The sequence below is a fragment of the Crinia signifera genome, chromosome 8 (assembly GCF_055691185.1).
Source record: "Crinia signifera chromosome 8, ASM5569118v1, whole genome shotgun sequence".
Taxonomy (NCBI): domain Eukaryota; kingdom Metazoa; phylum Chordata; class Amphibia; order Anura; family Myobatrachidae; genus Crinia; species Crinia signifera.
The window spans coordinates 116,061,228-116,074,975 of record NC_139224.1 but is presented as its reverse complement, the minus strand read 5'-3'; positions in this window follow the sequence as shown (position 1 = coordinate 116,074,975).

Below are 13,748 nucleotides of genomic sequence, written 5' to 3'. Positions count from 1 at the left end.
TAACATTACCTCGCATTGTGGGCTCTTCGCTTGATTGCGTTGTAGTGTCGCTGTGTGGAGAAGTGAGTGGTTGGGGAGCTCTCAGATAAGTAATAACCCACCGATTATCTATTAAGCTGTGAACGTTTATTCCTGTAACTATGGGTAATAACGGGTCACGCTGTGATAACGTGCAGGATAGGGAGGAAGCAAGCCGGCCAAAAGGATCGGCTGCTTTTATTATGTGCAGGAAGCACGGTGAACTCGCAGTTGTTTACCAAAATAAATGGAGAAAAATGACACAAGGCAGCAAGCTAGAATTTCCCAGTGTTGGTAGCTTCGATCCAGAAATCTTATCGGCAGTAAAAGATGAAATATGCCTACTCTCCAGTCGTAAGGAGAGAGTGAAGCATATAAATATTCTTAAATTGTGGCAGAAGGAAGGACAGGAACAATGGGGAACCAGAGGTCTGGCAATATCAGATGCAATCAGCCACAATAAAAATGCAAATGCAACCGCTGCCATAGTAGAATCAGCTCCCCCACCCCCATATGTGCCGAAGGGGTTAATGACTCATAAGAAAGACTTGAGTAATAATGTATCTGTTACTAACTTGTACCCTGTCTTATCCCCTTATAAGGAAACCCGAGAGGAGAACGAGCAGCTGTTGGCACTGGCCGTCTCCCATGCAATTAATATGCTTGAGGGTAAAGCTCAACCCGCTGCTGGGGCTCCAGCACAGGAGGAGGAGGCAGCTGGTGCCAACAGTATAGAATTGGACTCAGGTAAGGATGCACTACACAGCACAGACACAGACGACTCCCAAGCAGGTCCCAGTAATGCAGATGTGGTACAAACATACCCTGTACGCACACTGGAGGTTCCCTATGGTAAGGCAGACAGAGAAGGTGTGATACCTACCAGGAAGATGACCATGCTAAACCCATGGACACGGTTAGAGCTGCGGTCCATCATTACAGATTTCCCTGATCCTAGGAAAGATCTGGCTCTGTGCCGTAAATTTGTAAGGGATCTGGGAAACTCTGATGAGCCCACCAACAAGGATTGGAGAATCATGTTGAGGGCCTGTCTCCCCACTCACATTGACATCCCGAGATTCATTCAGGATAGTGGATTGAAAGTGGACAAGGAGATAAATGATGAGATCAACCAGGAAAATATACGCCTGATTAACTTACAGTTAGGAGTGTATTTTCCTGCAGCAGTGGAATATAGCAAGATATTCACTATCAAACAACAAGATGGTGAAGTAGCTAGCGAATATTTCAACCGGGGTTTGATGGCGGTATCAAAGTACACTGGTGTCTCCGAGCCTAAGGACGACCCCCACCTGAGGGAGCTGATTGTCTCTGTGCTGGTGGAAGGGCTTAGGGAAAACCTGAGAGCCAGAGTCCAAACTTCTTTCCCAAATTGGCGTGGAATGACAGTGGATGCCCTACGGGAATCTGCTGTGGACCACGACCGTAACATTAAAAAGCACAAAGAACTGCAAACTGACAAACTGATGATGGTTAGCATCCAAGCCCTTTCAAATGCCCCAATTAAGGCTGCATATCAACGAAACACCAGGGACACAGGCAGAAAGCCCATTATTTGCTACAACTGCAATAAGGAGGGACATATGGCAGCACAATGTAGGTCAGGAAACCCAAGGAGTTACCAAACACATAGGCGAGAATGGGAATCTCACAAAGGTGAGACACGGAGATACCCAGCCCCTAGACAATGGGAGGAGACAGACAGGTCACGCAACATGCCTCCTCCCCATCTGATGGCTGACACTGTGCTAAGGGCAACCCAGGTCAGACCATAGGAAACAGGTCATACCTGTATCCTACAGCCAGTTAGACTAACTCAACACCTTGGAGAGGAACCTCAGGTGAAGGTTGATATAGCTGGAGTAAGGCAAACCTTTTTGGTTGATACAGGGGCGGCCAGATCTGTTCTCAACACTCCTCTTCACTTGGGTTTCACTAACCAATCAGTAGCAGCAATTGGGGTAACAGGAAAAATACAACATTACCCACTGACGAAACCAGCGGAGGTTACAATCGGGCCTTTGCATACCAAACATTCTTTCCTGTTGGCTGCAGCGGCCCCGACTAACCTCCTGGGTAGAGATTTACTATGCAAAATGGGATGTGTCATCTATTGCACCCCCGATGGGGTATTTTTGGACACTCCTAGAAATCTTACACAAGAAGTGCAAGATATGCTGGATAGTCCTCAGAGGCTAATGTTGTGTTCCACTGTTGTAGAATCAAATCCATCTAGGGTAGCTGAAATTACAGCACAAATACCGGGTTCCCTTTGGACTAAAGATGGACAGGATGCTGGGCTGATGGCAAATGTAGCTCCAGTAGAAATCCGCTTAAAAGAAGGCAGGATAGCCCAAAAAATACCGCAATACCCTTTAAAACCTGAAGTTGAGCTAGGAATATTTCCTGTGATCCAACGATTGCTCCAACAGGAAATCCTAGTTAGAACTTCCAGCACGGCCAATAGTCCCATCTTTCCTGTGAAAAAGAGCGGGGGGAGGGGCTATAGACTAGTGCAGGATTTGAGAGGGGTAAACAAGGTAGTTGAGAGCCAATTCCCCGTAGTGCCAAACCCAGCTGTCATCCTAATGCAAATCCCACCTCATTGTACTCATTTCACAGTCATTGATTTGTGTTCAGCGTTTTTCTCCGTCCCTTTGCACCCTGACAGCCAGTATCTGTTCGCCTTTACCTACAGAGGAGTACAGTATACCTGGACACGACTCCCCCAGGGGTTCATAGACAGCCCCAGCATCTTCTCCCAGGCCTTGCATGATTGTTTGCAATCCTTTCAACCCATGAGCGGTTCGATACTGATACAATACGTCGACGACTTATTGTTGTGTTCTGAGTCACTGGAGTCATCAGTGGATGACACTAGACAGCTACTGATGCATCTCTCAGAGACAGGACACAAAGTATCAAAGGATAAGCTACAATTATGCCGGACCAGGGTCAAGTATCTGGGCCACTGCCTTACCCAAGGGCTGAGACACCTCACCGACGACAGAATCCAAGCGATTCAGAACATGGTACTGCCACAGACCCAACATCAGATCCGTACGTTCCTAGGCATGTGTGGATACTGTCGCAATTGGATACCAGGATTCTCTATTCTGGCATTACCACTGCAAGAGATGGTTTCCTCAACTAAGCCTGATCGGGTCTCTCACACTGAGGAATCTGAGCTGGCTTTCGAGGAACTAAAGGTGAGCCTAACAAAGGCCCCAGCACTGGGAATGCCAGATTATGGGAAACCCTTTGAACTGTACGGAACTGAATCAGGTGGGTGTGCGGCAGGAGTGCTTGTACAAAAACATGGTGATGCCAACCGACCAATAGCGTACTACAGTGGCCAGCTGGACACAGTAGCACGCTCACTCCCAGCTTACGAAGTGTGGCTGCAATAGCACAACTAGTAAGTAAGAGTGAGGACGTGGTGCTGGGACACGATTTAACTGTTCATGCTCCCCATGCTGTCTCTGCTCTCCTAAATTCTGCTCAAACACGTCATGTGTCCTCAGCACGGTTCACTAAGTGGGAACTGGCGCTGATGGCCCCAGTAAATATTACCATCAAAAGATGCAACACACTAAACCCAGCCACATTCCTTCCTCATGTGCCCTCCAAGGCACAAAGGGTGGAGGGTGATGGGAATGTTGCTGAATATGGTAAAGCAGAGTTTAGTGAGAGTGAGGACAAACATGATTGCATGACCTACCTGAATCAGACCTTCACAGCACGTCCTGACATAAGCGACAGCCCATTAAGTGAGGTAGACATAACCTTATTCACAGATGGTAGCTGTCATAGACAGACGGACACGGGAGAGCTGTGCACAGGTTACGCAGTAGTAGATGGAGAAGGTATTGTGGAAGCTGAACCCTTGGGACCACCTCACTCAGCACAAGTAGCGGAACTGGTGGCACTGACCAGAGCATGTGAACTGGCCAAAGGGAAATCAGTTAACATATATACCGACTCCAGATATGCTTTCGGAGTAGTCCATGATTTTGGAGCCCTATGGCGCCTCCGAAATTTCATGACGGCGGCTGGCACACCAGTGGCGCATGCGACGTACATTAGGAGACTTCTGGGAGCTATCCAGCTTCCAGACAGAGTGGCTGTTATCAAGTGCAAAGCTCACACATCAGAGAAAGACCCGGTGTCACTTGGTAACAGCCGCGCTGATGAGGCAGCGAAAAGGGCCGCATGCCCTGTAAATATTTTCACCCATCCCACCAACCTTTGTACACTGAACATGGTATCCACATCCAAACTGATAGACATGCAGAATTTGTGTTCCCCACAGGAAAGAGCAGTATGGAAGTCGAAGGGATGTGGCCAAGAGTCCACCGGACTTTGGAGAGATGGACACGGGAAACCAGTGGCCCCCAGAGCATACCTTCCTAGTCTAGCCGAGGCGGCCCATGGGCTGACACATCTTGGAAAGGAAGGTATGTGCAAGCTGGTAAAGGCCTACTGGTGTGCACCAGGGTTCGCTTCTCAAGCAGGTAGAGTGGCAATGTCATGCCTCACCTGTTTGAGGAAGAACGTTGGAAAGGCCATCCCAACAGAGCCATCCCACATCCCTCCTACAGAAGGCCCTTTCCAGGTAATACAAATCGACTTCATACAGTTACCACCCTGTAGAAATTTGAAATATGTATTGGTTTGTGTTGACATGTTTTCCAGCTGGGTGGAGGCTTTCCCCGCTGCCTCCAGCACTGCTACCTTTACAGCAAAGAAAATATGTCAGGAGTTTGTCTGTAGATATGGTATCCCAAAGGTCATTGAGAGTGACAGAGGCACTCATTTCACAGGAGAGGTCTTCCAAATCATGTGTAAACTCCTGGGGATTAATAGTAAACTTCATACTCCATATCGTCCCCAGGCGAGCGCCAAAGTTGAGAGAATGAATGGTACTATTAAGAACAAATTGGGTAAAGTTATGGCTGAAACAGGGTTGTTATGGCCAGAGGCACTGCCTATTGTGTTGTATAGCATTAGGACCACTCCCAGGACTCCGCTCAACTTGTCCCCCTTCGAGATATTGTTTGGTCGGCAGCCACACATCATGATAGACCCACAGGATGATCTCAAATGTAATAATGAATTAACTGTACAGTATATCCTGAAGCTAAACAAACAGCTAAGGAAGCAACAAAAGCAGCTGAATTTATTGAACCCTGATATGCCTACCGAGAATTGTCATAATCTTAAACCAGGAGACTTTGTTATGATCCGAAATTTCTTACGCTCAGGTTGTTTGATAGACCGTTGGGAAGGACCGTACCAAGTTTTGTTGACCAGCACTACATCGATTAAAGTCGCAGAGAGAGAGACTTGGATACATTCGTCCCACTGCAAGAAAGCCAGTAACCCAGAATCCCAGTGTGCAGAGAGCGAGAGAGAAGAAGTGTCGCTAGAAGCATTGTTTCGGGAACACTGAGAAGCAGCCAAGGTCGAGCAACCTGAGCGAACAAAGGTCTAAAAGCAGAGCAAAATAAAAGTCCCCTGGTAGAGATGATGGAAGGACTCCAAGCAAAAGGTTCACAGTTATGCATATATGTCTTTGTTTTCTTTCTGTGTTCTTCTCTTCATCCTAAAATACTCGGTGGCTGCCACATTCTAGAGCGATCGGAGCGGAGTTCTGACAGTGTAATAATGGACCCAGATATGGGTGAGGTAGAATCCCTAAACCAGCTTGACACTTTGCCCATGACAGGAGAAGGTAAAAGGTATGAGGAAAACGTAGTTCAAGGGCTATGTGATGAGTTATTGTCTGGTGAGTACTGTGTCTGTAGATATTGTCAACCTAAAATGGAAGAAGGATGCATCCAGCGATGTCAGTCGACCAGTAAGGCAACTACCGGCCAACATCCCTTGAGTGATTACCACTCATTAGTGGGTAAGGTTTTAAACCAAACAGAATGCTGGGTGTGTTCACAAGTATTACATAAAAGGAGTAGTGTAGGCCTAGTCCCATACCCGCTTAATATTTCAGAGATAAGCGTATTAAATAAGGGGAGGCCATTGGATAAGAGATACCTGTATACCAGGTCCCCTAGTCTTAGATTACACCCATACCAAGTGGATAAATCCCTGGTATGTATGAACTTCTCAAGTTCCAGAACAATTGGTACTTGGGAAGTGACATGGCAAAACCAGACAATAACTTACTCCCAGCGTCCAGATGGAGAGCCCATAGATAAAGAATTATTGTTAAAAATCCGAACCAGTGGAAGACACTATAAATATATTTACACGGTGAAGAAAAGTAAAATGATGGCCGGCAGAGTATCAGCCGGCTACTGTAATATGACCCTACAGCCAGAAACTTGTGAGGAACTAGTCAGGGAGCAGGGGACGGGGATGTTCTTATGGATAATGTGTGACAAGATAATGAAATACTCTGTCCCTTATTTTCTCCCTGACGATGTTTATTATATTTGTGGTAGAAGGGCGTACAAATGGCTCTCCATGAACTACGTTGGTATTTGTTATCTAGGCAGAGTGTTACCGGAAGTGATGACCCTCACACACGATGAGATGATGAACATACACAGAGGTATTTCTCCTCCTTACACTCATACCCATTATGACCAAATCCATAAAAGGGATTTAACAATAAGAAAAGAACCCTAGCTTCTGAAATGATACATGAGTCGTTCGGTATCCAATTCCTCATTGCATTAGATATCACCCATACCGCCAGAGGAGTTATCAATTTTAAGTATATACAAGCATTAGCAAGCTTGGTAGATAACATCACTGAGATCTATGATGACACCTTTAGATACACTGGGAAGGAGTTACAAGCGTATAAAAGAGAGCTAGTTCAACATCGAATGGTGTTGAACTATCTGACAGCTATGACAGGAGGATATTGTGTCACCCTCTCTACACAGTTTGGGGTGAAATGTTGTACATATATCACCAACAATACTGAAGACCCAGAAGAAATCATCGATCACCGGATGGATGAGATTCTTCAGCTTAAATGGGAATTTAGAAGGGAACATAATATCAGCCTGGCAGAAATAGGTAACAAAGTTAGCGAATGGACCTCCTGGTTGAATCCAATGCACTGGTTCTCTGGTTTAGGAGAATGGGCGCAGGGGATCATAGCTAGCATAGGAAAACTCCTTCTCTGCATCGGTGGTGCCATCATAGTCTTTGTGCTATTGTTCAAATGTTTAAAGGTGATGACCCGGGGAAAGACAAAATGTACCGAAATCATGAGTGTAAGAACGAGAGATACAGAGGATGACCAGGGTTTGGTATATGACCCTAAAATCGAAACCACCTCCCTTTAAAGAAACCATATTTGTGAACGTGTATATGTTGTAACCACCCCAGTTTTTATTTTTATCCCAAAATTGTACATTATCCTTCGTGACCCTGAGTAGATTGTTCGATAAATGCGGCCCATCGTTTATCCATGATCCTGGATCGGCCGAGAGCAGATGGTTTACTCCCCTTATATGTTTAATTCATGTATCCCAATTTCTCTGTTTGGATTATGAATTTCTGTATTGTCGTGTGAAATGTTTTGTATTATAACAGTTTTATAATTACTGTTAAAGGGTGGACTGTGGAAGTCTAGGTACACTCACGCCATTTTGTGATAGTATGGACGCCATTTTGGTTCGCAGAGTTGCGCAAATAAAGTTACCATACCCGAGTATGTGTGACAATGTGGACCAGAAGAGTAGACATACTATCACACATAAATTCATAATAACACACTTACACGAAATGAAATATAGTTAAAAGGTTTAGAACGCCACACATAGCTTAGTTAGCCCTGCACACACCTGTCTGTATCGTGTTTAGTACCGTTCCGTTCAGTTCATTATGCGAAGTATTCCGGTCATTGCGAATATTTCGCAATGTACACTGCCCGATAGTTATGGACATAATCCATATTCCAGAGACAGTTTCTGTTGAAAGTAGTTAACAAAGGAAACTAGATAAAACCGGTTCTTATCCTTGCTGACGCCGAAACCACCAAACAAAGGACTCTTAAAGTTCACTCCCCTGCACCTGGTCAGACCAGGTACAGCATCTAACCTCCAATCACAGTGGACCGGACATATGATCTCTGACCAATGAGAATGGCCTTTGACCTCCCCTTTCTGACCCTATAAGATAGGCGACCCGGAGCAGGCTCGCTCTCTTCGGCACATCTACTTTCCCTTGACCTTCCTACCGGACTATAGTTCATTCCTGAACGATAGTGAGCTCTGACCGGACTGCGCTTCGCATACTTGATGAGACGGGTAAACGGTTGCATTTTCACGGTATTTATTCTTAAAGTATTGTTGGCTGATTGTGTCTTGTATCTGTATTCTTTCCCCTTAGTAGAGTCTGTTTAGTAATCATTGTTAGTATATTGTATCACTTGTTATACCTGTTTATTCTTATTTCTGTAACCCCCTTTTGTCCATTAGGGACTTAAATACAAACCTTTTTACGGAGTTCTAACCTCCTTATTACTATTCAGTGGTCGTGTCTGTTTATTCGCATAATAGCGATAAGGTACATTGCGGACTCTGTCCTTTAAGGTATATTCGCAGATTAGAGACTAAGTACTGCGAAAGGATCTCGTATTAAGGTATTGGTTCTTGGTGCAACCTCCCCTGACCTCCCCTTTCTGACCCTATAAGATAGGCGACCCGGAGCAGGCTCGCTCTCTTCGGCACATCTACTTTCCCTTGACCTTCCTACCGGACTATAGTTCATTCCTGAACGATAGTGAGCTCTGACCGGACTGCGCTTCGCATACTTGATGAGACGGGTAAACGGTTGCATTTTCACGGTATTTATTCTTAAAGTATTGTTGGCTGATTGTGTCTTGTATCTGTATTCTTTCCCCTTAGTAGAGTCTGTTTAGTAATCATTGTTAGTATATTGTATCACTTGTTATACCTGTTTATTCTTATTTCTGTAACCCCCTTTTGTCCATTAGGGACTTAAATACAAACCTTTTTACGGAGTTCTAACCTCCTTATTACTATTCAGTGGTCGTGTCTGTTTATTCGCATAATAGCGATAAGGTACATTGCGGACTCTGTCCTTTAAGGTATATTCGCAGATTAGAGACTAAGTACTGCGAAAGGATCTCGTATTAAGGTATTGGTTCTTGGTGCAAAATACACAATAAAAGGTACGCTACGCTGCGCTACGTTTTGTTCGCACGTAGTTAGATATAAAGGGTAAGCAGGTTACGGACACTTTACGTAACCTGCGCTTTTCACTTATTGTATCCCTGGTCATATTTAATCAACATTAACACTGCAAAGGTCACAGCTTAGCGAGTCCTTGTAACGCCGCCCTGACGAATGCACGAAGACACATCCCCTTGCAAGTGTTTGCAGCAGGGGAAATCTTTCGATGGTCAGCGACCATCGAATGATTTCCCCAGCCGTTGCAAATAAAAGTCAGTGGAGCCTGACTTATATTTGCGGGCAGTGAGATGAAGACAGGGCTGGCAGCTGACGGCATGTGACCTCAGCCGCCCGCCCCGGCACACCTCGTCCCACCCACAGTCCCATGGGAACGCCCAGCGTTTTCATGGGAATGCACATGAAATGTGGGCTTTCCCACAGGCGACACCCGAGCCTGCCACCACACTCCCCCGGCCCGCACCACTCCGTGCGAACAGCCCGGGGACATTGCTCATCGCCGTGGCCGTTATCAGTTGGGGTTTGCGACTGCGCAGCAATGCCTTGGTGCAAACCGGACCTTCAGGGCAGGGGCCTATTTGGCTTCACTGCAAGTGAACCAGAATCAACCTTTAAGTCTCTAGGTGCATTATACACTAAGGTGGTCTGTTTTGACCAACGGTGCATCTCAGTATGCATCACAACAGAATAGCATCGCCGACTCAGTAGGCTGAAAATTGGTTGCAGCAATTGCATAACACAGTTGCGGAAAATACAGCATCTGCTCATACCTCGTCATTCACTACTGTATGTGTGGGATGCTATCACATTTTTTATCAGATTAATTGCACTGTATATCGGTGGATAAGAAAAGTGCAAATGAAAAACTGCTTCTCTGCTTGTCAGTGATATTATGTAAGTTTATTATAAAGCTTTTGTCATAGACAGTACATAAAAATCATTATGTACTTTAGAAAACTGAGATAAAATGAAAGGAAGAGATGGGACTAGAGGAGCATTAATATTCCACCAGCATCAAAGCTATTTCCCTGGAGGTTCTCCTACAGGCCACATTGTTATTACAGCGTCTATCCATTATCTTCCACTGTACTTGATATTAAGAAAATAATGGAGAGAATAGGATTATGTACCAATGATATGAAATGTGAAATCAATTCTGCTAGATTGGAAATGAATGGAGACACAATTCTATCATCCATGCCATGGATAGGTTCACATGTATTAGGCCCAGGAATAGATAAATAAAAATGGAAATATGCTAAGTTTATCAGGAGAAAATTAATGTTTTATGTAATGCTCTGTGTTTAATCTTTTAATAACTACATACTGTCATCAAATAATTAAGGATTATTAATGGCAGAAGCAGAACCACAACCACTTCAGTTTCAGAGACTCGCAATATTTGCCAAAATGTGGTGTCCTTAACCAGTTGATGTGTATATGAAGCTGTAGTGTGTACATGTATGACACTATGGGACAACACATGCACCAATATGCCGATTATGGATGTACAGTAGGTAATATATTCTGGCAAACTCCATACCATTTGCTGAATACCAAGTGTTCCCCCAAATGGTCAGAATCCCATCGAATATCGATGGTTATCACTAGGTGCAGGTTAGACTTAGGCTGTGGGGGTAGGAGATAAGGGTTAGGCTGCAGGGAGAAAAATACTCAACGAGATCCACTGGGATTTTGAATGTAGAGATGCTGCTGTGGGTATTTTGACCATCAGAATGGCGACTGCCAGGATATTTATACCTTCCTTCCTATTATGGTAAGCTGAATATTAAGGATTGTGTTGTATCCATTGTATATGTAGAATATGGGGCGGCACTCCACAGTATGATCTTCAGTAAAAAAAAAAAGTCTGTAATAATCTATCTAATGGCATTTCAGGGCCGTAACCCCGTTATAAAGGACATAACAGACTTTAAATACATATAAAAATCCACCCACAACATTAGTCAGGCACAGCCTGAACTCACTGGAGCCAGGCACTGCCTAAAGGCCCATATACACTATACAATTATCTTTACAATCTGGCTGGTTGGAATGAAAATCTGGACATTTTTGGGAGCAACTGACAATTGACCATTTGCTCCGAAACATGAAAAATAGACAAAAATGGTAATTCAGACAATTTTGTTAAATAGACTAATGCAGATGACTGGTATTGTCTATTTTCCAGCTTTTGGGAGCAAATGTTTGATTGTAATTTGTTCGTAAAAAATTCTATTTCAACCAGCCAGATTGGAAAGATAATCTTTAAGTGTGTATGGGCCTTTTCAGAGACCTGACAGCAGCATCTCCGTCATCAACCCATAGCTGCCTTATTAGCTGAAATACATATGCTACTGCTGGCCTGATCATCACTATATCATTAACGGGTCTCACAAAAAACACTGAAGTCTGAATGTCTCATTGAGACCTTTAGGGGCCACAGTGTTTAAATTGTAGATCCATCTACATTTTTTTTTTGTTCATTTTTGAAGCAATAAGTAATCAAAAATATTTCACACAGTTTACATGTTGTGCATGTGTCCTTTATAACATTTATATATTTTTCTAATACAAGAACAATAGGTCTGCCTTTATCCTTTAGATCTTTCTAATTCCTAGTATCTGGTCCGGTCCCTTTTATAGTTTAACCTCCTTCTCCCTTTCCACCCTTTGTTATTTGACCCTTTAATTAGTTAATCAATCAATCAATTAATTAATTAGAAGGGTCTTCTTCTAATGCTGACCTAGATTCATAAAAATCTGTTGTTTGGAAAAAATTTCTCAGTTGTATGCTTGTTGTGATGGGTTGAGTTCTTATGAAACTTTGCCATGTTTCAAATATGTTCTTGACCCCTTTTTCTTTTTGGAGCGTAGCCTCTTCCCACGCCATCCGAAACATATAAAATAATTTCACTTTCAACATTTTCATTGTGGGGGATGACCTGTCCATCCACACGTGGAGTATATTTTTTCTTGCTGCTGCTGTAATAGCTAGCAATAATTTTTTTTCTTATCTTAATTTCTTTCCCTATTAATCCAAAGATTGCCCATTCCGGGGTTATAGGAAAAGGATTAGTAATTAATTTGACATATTGCTATACTTCGGCCCAGAATTTTTAAAAGTATGTACACTCCCACAGGCAGAGAAACCAGTCCGTCCCCAGCCTATTACATTTTATACATTTATCGGTACTTGTTTCTTAGCATGGCACCAACGATTTTCATCTTATGCCATCGTATCTATCGGATCACATCACATGCGACCCGATCAGACCTGATTTTTAATTGTGCAGGCACTCTGATGAGTGATTACTATGTTAAATGCACCCCCATTGTTAACGCCACCCCCACTATGAACGCCAGCCCGAAGCGTGGCGAGCACAGCAAGCCCGCGAGGCCCTCTGGCCTTTTCATACCCCCACTATCCAGTTGATTTTATAAAGTGTGGTGAGCGCAGCGAGCCACCGAGCCCGAAGCGTGGTGAGCGCAGCAGATTACTTCACATGTATTCAGCACTCGCCACGCTTTGGGCTTGGTGGCTCACTGCGCTCGCCACACTATATAAAGTCAACTCCACGCTGACGTGGATAGTGGGGGTATGAAAAGGTCAGAGGACATGTACCGCCGCCCCTCGCGGGCATGCTGCGCTCGCCACGCTTCGGGTTGGCGTTGATAGCTTGTGTGTTGTTAACAATGGGGGTGCATTTGACATAGTAATCACCCATCGGGGGTGTACAATTAAAAATTGCATCGCATACCGTTGTAATGGCATGCGATGTGACGCGATATTAAAATTGTACAGTGCGGGTCTTAGGACCAAAAATCGGGTCCCATTGCATACCTTAATTAGTGGTATGCAATGGCATACGATGGGCGCCATGCTAGGAAACAAGTACCTGACAAAGAAAATAAAATACTATAACATAGAATAGCTAAGAAGAAAAAAAAGGGGGAAAAAGAGGGAGGGGATCACAATATTTTACCTCAAACCCACACACTCATTTAATTATCTGCCTCATAAATCGACACACACACTTCTTAAGGATGGACATAAAGGCACTTCTTCCACCTCATCTCTTGCCTGTCTATATCTCCTTTACTCTTATCGACTTCCGTTTTCCTAAGCTTAAACTTTATAAACTGACCGATAAAGGAGGTGGAAGATAGTGATATATTAACCATGGAGCCCAGATCTCTTTAAAAGGGGATGAATTCTCTTCTACAATACTGGAAATATATTCCATGTGATACATATCCCAAATTGTCTCCCTTATTACATTCCTAGATGGACTCGATTCTGATTTCCATTGAGAGGCAATTCTGATTTTAACTTCACTGGTTATTTTTGGGTGCTCTTTGCGATCTCCGGGATATTTTGAGGTAGTAACAAAAATTCAGGGGAAAATGGTATGTTTTTCCCTGTAATTTGATATATTAAATGTGAATCAATGTACCTCTATTCCCTCATGCTCTCCAACATAAGTCCGAAGCATTTGGGTATATACGGGATAATCT